We start from the raw sequence: 13,757 nt of genomic DNA, 5'->3' as shown, positions 1-13,757 counted from the left end.
CATCATATAATTCTCTTTTATCAATACTGATGTTTCATTTCAAATGTCTGCTCCCTTTAATTACAGATCTATAACTTGTATCTTCAATGTGTATGTATCATAAGCAAACAACACCCTGCAGTATTTAATCAATCAGAACTCTGATGAAAACAAGTGCCTAGGAAAAGTAAACGATAAGAGCTCTAAAATACTGTGGGGAGTTATGGCAATAGAGTTTTTAAAATTCAAGCATAATGGTCTTGTCTCCTAATGAGATTTACAACATAAATAGGAAGTAATTTTAGGAATAAGAATAAATAGGAAAATATAGGATATTTTATATATGTTAAAAATTAAGGGCTTCCCTGGTGGCTCAGCAGTAAAGAATCTGCCAGCCAATGCAGGATACATGGATTCGATCCTGATCTGGGAAGATCCCACACGTCTCGGAACAACTAAGCCCATGCATCACAACTATTGAGCCTGTGCTCTAGAATCTGGAAGCTGCACTGACCCCAGGTCCACAACTACTGAAGCCTGCAAGCCCTGTTGCTGCTGCTAAGTCGCTTCAGTCGTGTCCGACTCTGTGTGACCCCATAGACAGCAGCCCACCAGGCTCCCCCGTCCCTGGGATTCTCCAGGCAAGAACACTGGAGTGGGTTGCCATTTCCTTCTCCAATGCATGAAAGTGAAAAGTGAGAGTAAAGTCGCTCAGTCGTGTCCGACTCTTAGCGACCCCATGGACTGCAGCCTACCAGGCTCCTCCGTCCATGGGATTTTCCAGGCAAAAGTACTGGAGTGGGGTGCCATTGCCTTCTCCCCTGAAAGCCCTAGAGCCCTGCAACAAGAGAAGCCACCACAATGGGAAGCCCATGCACTGCAACTAAAGAGTGGTCCCTACTCACTGCAACTAGAGAAAATCCAAGCAGCAACAAACATCCAGCACAGCCAAAAATAAATAAATAGAATTTTTTTAAATTTTCAATCAATGTGATATTTCCATAAATCATATATATCTCAGATATAAAGTAAAAAAATTGGAACAATTTGGCATAAACTATTGTCATCTGCACCTAGGAGACGATGAATAAAAGAGACCCTCTAAACAGTTTCTCAAGATGTGCACGTGTTTTCTTTCTGGCTTACTTCACTCTGTATAATAGGCTCCAGTTTCATCCACCTCATTAGAACTGATTCAAATGTATTCTTTTTAATGGCTGAGTAATACTCCATTGTGTATATGTTCCACAGCTTTCTTATCCATTCATCTGCTGATGGACATCTAGGTTGTTTCCATGTTCTGGCTATTATAAACAGTGCTGTGATGAACATTGGGGTACATGTGTCTCTTTCAATTGTGGTTTCCTCAGTGTGTATGCCCAGCAGTGGGATTGCTGGGTCAGTGTACTAACGCATATATATTGAATTTAGAAAGATGGTAACAATAACCCTGTATACGAGACAGCAAAAGAGACACTGATGTATAGAACAGTCTTTTGGACTCCATGGGAGAGGGAGAGGGTGGGATGATTTGGGAGAATGGCATTGAAACATGTATAACACCATATATGAAACGAGTCGCCAGTCCAGGTTCAATGCATGATACTGGATGCTTGGGGCTGGTGCACTGGGACGACCCAGAGGGAGGGTACAGGGAGGGAGGAGGGAGGAGGGTTCAGGTTGGGGAACACATGTATACCTGCGGTGGATTCATGTTGATATATGGCAAAACCAATACAATATTGTAAAGTTAAAAAATAAAAAAAAAAAAGAAACCAACAAAAAAAAAAGATGTGCATGTGACATATTTGTTGGTCTCAAAGGGAAGTGTGACGGAGGCACTGCTCATAGACACTTGAAGCTTCTGGAAGGAGACTGCCAAGTGTGGCGATCTTTGGCATAGGCAGGCCTCCATATTCCTCGCCCAGAAAGGGCGAAGTGACTCCTTACCCATCAGCTAAAATAAATTCTGGCTTCCAGCCTGGAGTCTTGCAAACCTATTCATCTTTTCCCCATTAGCTCTTAGCTTCAAGCAGTCATGCTCAAGGCTCTCAAGGCAGACTAGAAGCATCAATTCACCTGGGACCTTGTTAAAAATACCAATTCTAGGGCCCCACTCCAGGCTTCCTGTCAGAAACCCAGAAATGGGTTTCTTACAAGGGAGATGAGGGAGGAAAGTAGTTGCTTTTTGAAAGACACTCATGCTTCTAAAAGAATATTTTGGAAAAGTTTCCATCACTAAGTAATTTGGTTGCTGAAAATTATTTTATCAACTAGAAAAAAAAGAGGCTTGCAGTTGGGAGACTTTCATTGGTCTTTGAACTAATTTTATTAAAAATATTAAAAATGCAGTATCTTCCACTAACATATGCTGTAAGAAGTCACGACAGTGAGGTGGAGAGTGAGGGATCTGTGGGGATACATTTAAGTTTTGCCTCTTGGTCTTCACATGGTGTCCACTTCATGAAAACTCACTATGCTGTCCATTTATAACTAGTGCATTCTTCTGCACATATGTCATACAACCTTAAAAGTTTATGATACAAAACAAGAGAGGGTTTTTTTAATCCCATCTCTGAGCCTACTGAGGTAGGATTGGAGAGGAGCTGAGGTTTAGAGTTGGGTAAGTGTAGAAAAGTCTCTTCCACACATTATCATGGTCAGTGTTTCCATGTTTCTCCTAACATTAAAATGTCATTCTCCATCCCTAATAACACAGATACTGATGCTCTTGTTTCAACCTGTGCGTCCCACAGGGATTCTAGAGTTCTTACACTCTTATTCTGCTCCCCCGACACACACTGATCCTTCTCCCCACAGCCCCCCAGCATCCTCACTCCTGCCCCAGAATTCATGCATGAAGGCACAGGGGCAGCCAGAGGGTCAGAGAGCACTCAGATGACAGTCATGGGGCTGGCTGGGATTACGACCGCCTTCCAACGCTGACCGCTGTCCTTGAACCAAACTGCTGCTTCCTGAAGCTTGCTTCCCTTTGGGTGACTTCCTCCTCCATTGCCAACTCAGTCTCTCAGTGAATGTCCCCTAGTGATGTCCACATAATCTCAGCATATGTTTCAGTCCCACAGTGAGCACAGATTAGTTGGGACCTGCTTCTACGAAAGCAGTTGTGGCTACTATCAAACTTCATTTACACTCACAGCTTTGCTCTTATTCATTCATCATAGCTTAAAAGTTAAGCATTCAAATTCCGGCTTCCCCACTTACCTGCCGTATAACCTTGAGCAGCTTTATTAACTCCTTAGTGCTTCCATTTAACCACAAGTAAACACGGGCTTTAATAGAACCTGCCTCATAGGTGAATACTACATGAATAGTGTCTCACTCAGTGACCAGGACACAGTAAAGGGCTCCACTGAAGCTAATCATTACTATTTATTTGAGAAGACATGATGGGTAAATGGGTAAATTTAAAGTATTAAAAATTTTGCATAAGTCAGAATAATGATAAAATATTACGAGTAGCTCTTTACCATTTTACAACCATCACAAAGGGCAATTACCATCACTAAAAAGCTAATAAATAAGCAGTGGTCTTTTCTTCATGATACACCAAGAAAAGACCTGGATATTATCTCCAAGGTGCTGTGATGCTAGAGCTATTCAGTCGTGGCCAAGGGAGAACTGCATACATACACAAATATATGACGGTAGAAGTTCAATTTTTAATGGTGCACACAAAAATTACAATTTCGGTCAACCAATTAACTTTAAATATGCTATATTTGGGCTTCCCTGGTGGTTCAGTTGGTAAAGAATTTGCCTGCAATGCAGGAGACCCAGTTCGACCCCTAGGTCATTCCTTCCTGGAGAAGGAAATGGCAACCCACTAAGTATTCTTGCCTAGAGAATTCTATGGACAGAGGAACCTGGCAGGCTACAGTCCATGGGGGTCAAAAAGAGCTGGACACGAGTGAGCAACGAACATTTTTTCCACTATGCCATATTCAGGAATTTTTAATGTAACAAGATTACATTATGGTTTTCTAACTATAACTAGATTATTCAGACGACTATTTCTTAGGCCAGACAAGGTCAGGTTCCCTTGTCTAGATTCCCCAGCTCAAAACATTTCTTCCTAACTTTTATGTCACATCTAATCATTTGCTTAATATCCATCTCCCCACAACACTCTCAACTCCATGAGTCTGGATCAGTATCTATGTCTTTGGCCACTGAGACAGAAATCAAAACCAGACCCACAAAATTCCAGGCACTAAATAAATATTTGCTGAGTGAATGAAAAATTAAGTGTGATATAAGCATGGTATAAGTCACTTATTACTTAAATCTAAAGTCTGCTTCTAACCAAGTGCATATCAGTGAGCAGATCACTAACCTCTCCATGTCTCAGTACCCCAGGAGGAGCACACCTATCCTGTTTCCCACGTGGGGGCGGTTGTGACAGCCAGAAAGGAAATACAAGTGAAAACACAATATTCATAGGTATTGTTATATAACATGGTGCCCAACAAATGTGTCTGTCAGGTGCCTTGCCTGGCCTTCACACATTGTAAGCGGCATCAATTTAACAAGGATGAAAGCTTGTTCACATTCCAAAATGTATTACCCTAAAACTGCCTCTGTCTTTAACCTGGTATTTTTTCCCCCATACTATTTCTCATGATTTGGCATGGAATATCTGCTTGTTTGTTTGTGGCCTGTCTCCCCCACCTAGAATGTTAGCTCCCAGAGGAGAGGTTTTGTTTGGTTCACAACTGCACGCCTGGTGCCTGCAACAGTGCCCAGATGCACTACGTGTTCCCAGTGAATACGGGTTGAATGAATGGGTAGAAATTGGAGAGGAGCATGGGTACCACAAAAGATGAGCAATCAAGTGTCTATCTTTGGTTGCTGCTGCTGCATTTGTAGACTGTGAGTTACGGTGTCACTGAAACACGAGTTACCTCCTTGTTTCCAATGTGATTCCCATTTCAGTTGCCTAGAACATTTTAAATCCAAAGTCACACTCAGAGCCTGACACTTCTGCAGACCACGGCAGAGCAGGTGTCTTTGCTCGTCTTTAACGTTTCTCTGCAACGCCTTTATAGCCCAGACTCCAGTGGGAGCACTCACCCCTCCTCCAGGCGCTCACAACTCTTCAGGAGACTATTTCTTACTCTTGCCAAATTCCAGTCACCCAGCTGGGTGGCCAAAAAACAATACATTTGATCCACAAAAAGCAGTGGGATTGGAATGTCTCCCGTTACTGGGAGTCAAACAGAAAATCAAATTGACTAAATCCTTCTGGAATTCCATAAGGCAGCAGTTCCCTAAATCCCAGCTCTACCACATTTGCTGTCTTTTATAGCTGCAAAATGTAAACTTCTTAACACCTCTTCCCACTCCATCACTCAGTCCTTCAATCCAGCTTCAAGGGGTGCCAAGGAGTGTGAAAAGGAGAGAGAAATGAGCTGCATCATATGGAAATGAAACTGTAATTAGTGAAAGTGTTATGCTTGTGGTATAAACTTAAATAACCGATTATGGACAATTACATTACATGTCCTTAATTCAGTTTTATGGTTACTTTAGATTTTGATCATTCCTGTAGGCTTGCCACATTAAAGAATTGCATCCGTGGGTGCTCAGTTGCTCAGTCATGTCCAACTCTTTGTGACTCCACGAACTGTAGCCCGCGAGGCTCTTCTGTCCATGGGATTTCCAGGCAAGAATACTGGAGTGGAGGAGTGGGCAGCCATTTCTGCCTCCAGGGGATCTTCCCCACCAGGGATCAAACCCACATCTCCTGCATCTCCTGCATTGGCAGGCAGGTTCTTTACCATTGAACGACGGGAAGCCCACATTACAGAATTAACATGCTTTAATTAGAATCCAACTGTACATCAACATAAGTCAGATGAAAACTTTTTGGAAGCATCTTTAGATTTTTAACTTCATATTTTCTCCCATCCCATGAAATTAAACCCTCCATCCATCCTCACACCACCACACAACTTGGGTGTTTTTTTTTTTTAATGTTTTCCTCATCCCCAGTTTTTAACACTCTAAAAGAGCAACTGTTGCAGTCAAGTTTCTTTAAAGGGAAAGTGCTTTGTCTTGACCACAGCAGCCAAAGTTATATTAAAACTGCAACTGGCTCTTTCCATGGCTGTGGTTTGGGCAAAAAGCCCTTCACTACTCTTTGCTGCTCCTCATCTGCCTTCTTTGTCTCTGCCTTCCTCTCTCCTTCCCCAGAGAGAGGCTAGAGCTGTAATGTCAATGTCCATACACATCGGCAGTGAAGGAAGGTGGGTGAGTGGATGAATGTCAGCACCTCCTGATACCATCCACTAATAGGAGGATGCGAAGCACGTGAGAACTTACTGACGGATTTGCCAAATGAGTCAGTTCATTCAATTGCCACCTTGGTTGAGCTATTTGGATTTAACTCAATGTGGATCTTTAATTTGTAATTGTGCTTAAAATATCTTTAAAATATTATGACATGATAGAACACTGAAACAAAAAGCATTGTGCATGCCAAAGCATAGAAGCAGAGTTATGAAACATACATTTGTGGAAAACACAGCAAGTATTTGTCACTGGGGGTGTAAGTGAACTTCACATCTTTTTAGAAAGGCCAAAAAAGATAGAAAACACAGAAGATATATTGATGCTACATAATCAAAATTAAGAACTTTTTTTCTTTTCAAAAGATACCATTAAAGGACTTCCCTGGTGGTCCTGTGGCTAAGACTCCACACTTGCCATGCGGAAACCCAGATTCAATCCCTGGTCAGGGAACTAGACCTCACGTGCCATAACTATGACCCAGGTCAGGCAAATAAATAAAAATAAATAAAAACTTTTTTAAAAGATACCATTAAAAAATAAAAATAAAAGGGTGAACACAGGATATAATGAGGCTATATATATATATATATATATAATACATACACATGCATGTAAAAACATTTTTATTCAGAATTATAAGACAAAACTCCCAAAAGGTTTGAACAGAGAAAAGATATACAAAAGGCTAAATGGAACTAGAGAAATGCAAATTAAAACCATAATATCCACTATGGAAAATAGTATAGAGATTCCTCAAAAAATTAAAACTAGAACTAGCATATGATCCAGCAATTTCACTTCTGTGTATTTATATGAAGAAAATTAAAACACTAATTCAAAAAGACATATGCACCCCAATGTTCATTGCAGCATTATTTAAAATAGCCAAGATACAGAAGGGTAAGTTTATTTACCTGAGTTGGGAACATGTTCGGTTGGAACCAGTTTATTGGGGAACTAGTTCTTGTGGGGGTGTCTACCCTCATTGGAATTATCCTTTGGCTTGTACGGTAAGTTTGGGAGCTGAGAGCCGATTTGTTGGTGTTTCGAGGCTGCAATTTTTTTGTGGAATTCTTTATATTGGAGTTGCTATACATGTTGTGGTATGGTCATACTTTTAAAAATGGGAAGTATTCCACCTATAAATGGGTGTTACTCCATCTATCTCGAAAGAGAGCCCTTTTGAGCATATATTGAATAAAAGGGCAAAATATAATTGTAAGCCTATGACTACACTACTGTAATAGGGTGTGGACCCAATATATGTTAGGAACAGAAGAGCAATGGCCTTTGAATGGCTCACTCAACTATTATGCCATCTCACAGTTAGAAGTGTTTTATAAAAGATCAGGGAAAAGAGATGAGATACCATATGTAGAAGCATTTATAACATTGCATCAGGAGAAAAAAGAGTCAGAGGACTACCACCATATGGTGTGGAGGTCTGAAGAAAAACTCAAAACAGGGAACCTAGATAAAAGAGGTTAAACAAAATTTAGGAGATAAAACAAAATCGAACTGAGGATCCATTAGAGTTTCTAGAAAGGATTTATCAAACTTATAGGTGCTACCCAGATATAGACCCTGAAGCCCCTGAGAACGTAAGGATGATAAATATGACCTTCATCGGCAAAGTGCCCCAGAGATTAAAAAATTATAGAAATTAGATGTTGTATTTGAAATGAATCCTTCTCAATTAGTAGATGTTGCTTTTAAAGTCTCTAACAACAAGGAACAATCACAGAAGCAAGATGTGAAACTGAATACAGCTTTTCTGGTAGCAGCATTGAAAGTCAATAATGTAAAGGAGGCTCCCAGGAGGCTCAGTGGTAAAGAACCTGCCACCATTATAGGAGATGTGGGTTCAGTCCCTTGGTCAGGAAGATCCACTGGAGAAGGAAATGGCAACCCACTCCAACATTCTTGCCTGGAAAATCCCATGGGCACAGGAGCCTGGCGGGATACAGTTCATGGGCTACGGGTCACAAAGAGTTGGACACAACTGAGTGACCAAGATATAGACGCAATGTAAGTGTCCATCAATAGATGAATGGATAAAGAAGATGTGGTACATATGTACAGTGGAATATTACTCAGCCATAAAAAAGAACAAAATTTTGCCACTTGTTACAACATGGATGGACTTAGACGATATTTTGCCAAGTGAAATAAGTCATATAGAAAAAGACCCATATTGTATGATTTCCCTTCCTTGGGAACCTACAAAACAAAATAAACAAATATAACAAAACAGAATCAGACTCATGGGTCCAGAGAATGAACTGGTGGTTACCAGAGGAGAGGGAAGGGGTAGGGGGAATGAGTGAAATGGTTAAAAAGGTTAAGATGTTCAAACTTCCAGTTTTAAAATAAGTCACAGGGATGCAATGTACAGCATATGGACTATAGTCAATAATACTGTAATATCTTTCTATGGTGACAGATGGTAACCAAACTTATTGGGGTGATCATTTTATAATGTGTAAAAATAATGAATCACTATATTGTACACCTGAATCTAATATAGTAATTGTAAGTCGATTAAATTTCATAAATATATAAACAAAGCAAATTTTAAAGCACACAGACTACTACTACACACGTGTTAGAATGACAAACTAAAAATACTGGCAATGCTGTAATACAATTCCTCAAAGAGGTAGGCACCTGGAACGCTCATACCTCGCTGGTGAAAATGTAAAGTGGTACAACCACTTTGGATAACTACTTGGCAGTTTCTTTAAAAGTTAAACCTGAGGCTTCCCTGGTGGGCCAGTGGTTAAGAATCTGCCTTCCAATGGAAGGGACAGGGGTTCAATCCCTGTTTGGGGAACTAAAATGCCAGTTATCAGATGAATGGATAAGAAAGCTGTGGTACATATACACAATGGAGTATTACTCAGCCATTAAAAAGAATACATTTCAATCAGTTCTAATGAGGTGGATGAAACTGGAGCCTATTATACAGAGTGAAGTAAGCCAGAAGGAAAAACATCAATACAGTATACTAATGCATATATATGGAATTTAGAAAGATGGTAACAATAACCCAGTGTACGAGACAGCAAAAGAGACACTGATGTATAGAACAGTCTTTTAGACTCTGTGGGAGAAGGAGAGGGTGGGATGATTTGGGAGAATGGCATTGAAATATGTATAATATCATATATGAAATGAGTCGCCAGTCCAGGTTAGATGCACGATACTGGATGCTTGGGGCTGGTGCACTGGGACGACCCAGACGGATGGTATGGGGAGGGAGGAGGGACGAGGGTTCAGGATGGGGAACACATGTATACCTGTGGCAGATTCATTTTTATATTTGGCAAAACTAATACAATTATGTAAAGTTTAAAAATAAAATAAAAATTTTAAAAAAAGGAAAATAAATAAATAAATAAAATGCCAGTTAAACCTATGTTCCAGCCATTCCTCTCCTAGATATTTATCCCAAAGAAATGAGAACATACATCCACACCATGATACGTGAATATTCATAGTGAAGTCGCTCAGTCGTGTCTGACTCTTTTCGACCCCATGGACTGTAGCCCACCAGGCTCCTCTGTCCATGGGATTTTCCAGGCGAGAGTACTGGAGTGGGTTGCCATTTCCTTCTCCAGGGGATCTTCCCAACCCAGGGGTCGAACCCAGGTCTCCTGCATTGCAAGCAGACACTTTACCATCTGAGCCACCAGGGAAGTCTAGAATATTCATAGTGGTCTAAGTCAAATTGCTGAAAACTGGATATATTAGTTTCCTAGAGCTGCTGTAACAAATTACCACCAACCGAGTGGCTTAAAGAACAGAAATTGATTTCTCTTACAGTTCAGGAGACCAGGTGTCAGCAGATGCATTGCTTCTAGAGGCTCCAGGGAGGAATCTGTTCCATGCCTCTCTCCTAGCTTCTGGGGGTTGCTGGGCAATCCCTGGCATTCCTGGGATTGCAGCTGCATCTCTCTGAGCTCTTCTTCTGTTATCATATAGCTTTCTTCCCTTCGTGTCTCTATGTGTCTGTCCTTTTCTTATAAGGCCACCTGTGAATGGATTTAAGGTTCACCTTAATCCAGGATGACCTCATGTCAGCCAATTATATCTGCAAAGACCCTATTTTCAAATAAGGTTACATATTCAGGTACTAAAGCTTAGGATTTGAACACATGGGATTAGGGAACACAATTTAACCCACTACCTGGTGTGGTCAAGAAAAGCCTCTAGAGAAGGGAATTGCTACCCACTCCAGTATTCTTGACTGGAGAATTCCATTGACATAGGAGCCTGGTGGGCTACAGTCCATGGGGTCGCAAAGAGTCAGACACGACTAAGAGACTAACACTTTATTTTCGCATGGTAGGTGGGGATGTACAAAAACAGGTGAGTGAGTAACAAGTGTTATATCAGTACAGTGGGATTCCACCTAGCTAGCAACATGGAGGAATCTCAAAACTGTGATGCCAAGTGAAAAAGGCTGGACCCAAAAAAAGTCTATACTGATGACTTTATTTATGTAAAATTCTAGAAAATGTGAATATGTAGTGAAAGAAATCGGATCAGTGACTGCCTGGATTTAGCAGCTGAGGGAGAGAGCAAAGAATCATGAGGAATCTTTTGGAGATGATGGAAATGGCCACCATCTTGATTGTGGTGATGGTTTTTGGTTTCGTGTGTGAGTCGCTCAGTGGTATCTGACTCTCTTCAATCCCACAGACTGTAGCTCGCCAGGCTCCTCTGTTCATGGGATTCTCCAGGCAAGAATACTGGAGTGGGTTGCCATTTTCTTCTCCAGGGAATCTTCCCAACCCAGGAATCGAAGCCGGGTCTCCTGCCTTACAGGCAGATTCTTTACCCTCTGAGCCACCAGGGGCTTATCTAAACACTTCAAATACTCACTTTAATGTGTATACTTCATTCGATGTAAATTATACCTCAATTTAAAAAAAAAAGAATTTGGGCTTCTTTTCAAATGAATGAGTCTAAGTTTTAGCTACAGGGAATTTAATTAAGTGGTGCTAAGTCGCTTCAATCATGTCAGATTCTTTGCGACCCTATGGACTGTAGCCCACCAGGTTCCCCTGTCCATGGGATTTTCCAGGTTGCCATGCCCTCCTTCAGGGAAACTTCCCAACCCAGGGATCGAACCCATACCTCTTACATCTCCTGCACTGGCATGTGGGTTCTTCACCACTAGCACCACCTGGGAAACCCCTAATTAAGTGGGCGGTGGGGGTAACTATAGATTTAACTAATGAAGAAAAGGGGACAAAAAAACAGCATTCTTTGATATACTTCTAATTTATAGTGTCAACCCTGAAGATACTAAAGAGATTAGGATAATCAGTGTAGATTGTGAAAAATAGCATGTCATCAGGATGTTATACATATATAACTGTTAGCACTAAATTAATTCAGAAATATCTTTGTTGTTGTTGTTCAGTTGCTAAGTCATGTCCAGTTCTTTGCAACCCCATAGACTGCAGCACATCAGGCTTCCGCGTTCTTCACCATCTCCCAGAGCTTGCTCAAACTCATGTCCATTGAGTCAGTGATGCCATCCAAGCATCTCATCCTCTGTCACCCCCTTCTCCTCCTGCCCTCACTCTTTCCCAGCATCAGGGTCTTTTCCAAACAGTTGGCTCTTCATATCAGGTGGCCAAAGAAATATCTTTAGACACTAAAAATGCCAAAGATTTCAGTTTACACTGTAATTTTGGATAACGAATAAATATCTACTAGGTATGAATTTTCAAGTCATAAGAGTTCAGGAGTCAAGATGCACTCTTCTTCCTTTTATATTAACTGGAATTAATTTAGCTCTTGAGATCTCATGTCCATCGAAGGTTTTACAATAGAAAACTCAAAGTGGACAATGCAAAGTAGACCACTCTCTCCCAGCATCAACCTCTGCCTTGTGTGTCATTGTGGCACCCAGGTAGAGTCTATGACTCCACTGCTCTCCTCCATCTAAACAAACCTCTGAGGGACAGCTTGCCTCAGCTTATCTTGTCATGTACTGGTGTCCATCACTGATGTTCTTGGTCTCACCACAACCTCTACTCACTGGGGCTCACTGGGCGCTGGGTCTCCTTCATTCATACAGGTCCCTACTATGTGCAACCTGCCTATGGCTCTCTCTGTTCAGACACTCCCGCACACCACTCTGAGGCACAGGCCACTAAGGCCCCTCTCAGGCCCGTCTACCCAGATGCCCCCCTCACTCACAGATAAACCATTGCTCAAACGCTGTGTTGGATGAGGATCTTCTCCCTTATTCTTTCCACCTTCCAGGCTGTATGGGAAGCCTGGCAATGGTCCTCACCTTCCCCTCAGCCTGTCCAGAGTGTTCACTGCCCAGTTAACCCCCAGGGTTTCAGAGCAGGAAGGGTGAGGATACTGGGCGTTTCTCAAAGACAGACTGCAAATTGATTACATCCTCTCCAGATCTCCTCCTTGCCATGAGTTGGTCAGCCTTTACATTTCTTTCAGAGTTCATGGTATATTCTTCTCATAGTGCATTATTTAGAAATAAACTCCATGGCATCCTCATTCCATTTTTGACACTTGATCTTTCAGGCCAGATTATTTAAAATTGTAAGCCAGCTCTCTTTTCCAAATCATCAAGAAACCCTACTGGCTCTGAGGCCTTTCACCATGTATTCAGAACCCAACTTCATACTGTCTCTTCTACGGCCATTCTACTCCAAGTCATTATCACCTCTCACCTGGACTACTGCCATATGCCCTGAACTTGGACTTCCAGTCTCTGGAACTGTGAGAAATAAATGTCTGTTGTTTGTAAGCTACCCAACTGATGGCATTCCATTATAGCAGCTCAAATGCATTAAGTCTCCTTCTGGACTCCTTGCTTCTACTCTTATTTTCTCAAAATCTGTTCTCCACAAAGAAGCTGGAGAAATCTGCCTAAAACATGTCAGATTCTGATACACTTTTCTAACCTAGAAGTTGCTCTTTATTTCATTCAGTGAAAGCTGAAGACCTTACCATAGCCTCCAAGGCCCCACATGTATGTCTTCAACCCTCTTAACTCTGACCTCCCTAACTCCAGCCCTCCTGACCTTCCTAATGCTCCCTGCACACACCAGGCATGCACCTTATGCCTGATGGCCTTTGCTCTAATTGTTCTCTCTCCCTGGAATTTCTGCTCCCCAAAATCTTGATAACTCCCTCAACACCTTCCTATCTCTGCTCAAATCCCACTTTCTCCATGCTGCCTACTCTGAACACTTCGATTCATGTTACAACCTTCAGTTCAGTTCAGTTCAGTCGCTCAGTCGTGTCCGACTCTTTGCGACCCCTTGAATCGCAGCACACCAGGCCTCCCTGTCCATCACCAACTCCCAGACTTCACTCAAACTCATGTCCATCGAGTCAGTGATGCCATCCAGCCATCTCATCCTCTGTTGTCCCCTTCTCCTCCTGCCCCCAATCCCTCCCAGCATCAGGGTCTT

Source organism: Bison bison, unplaced genomic scaffold (assembly GCF_000754665.1).
Source record: "Bison bison bison isolate TAMUID 2011002044 unplaced genomic scaffold, Bison_UMD1.0 scf7180017864473, whole genome shotgun sequence".
Classification (NCBI taxonomy): domain Eukaryota; kingdom Metazoa; phylum Chordata; class Mammalia; order Artiodactyla; family Bovidae; genus Bison; species Bison bison.
This window is presented reverse-complemented; position numbering follows the sequence as displayed.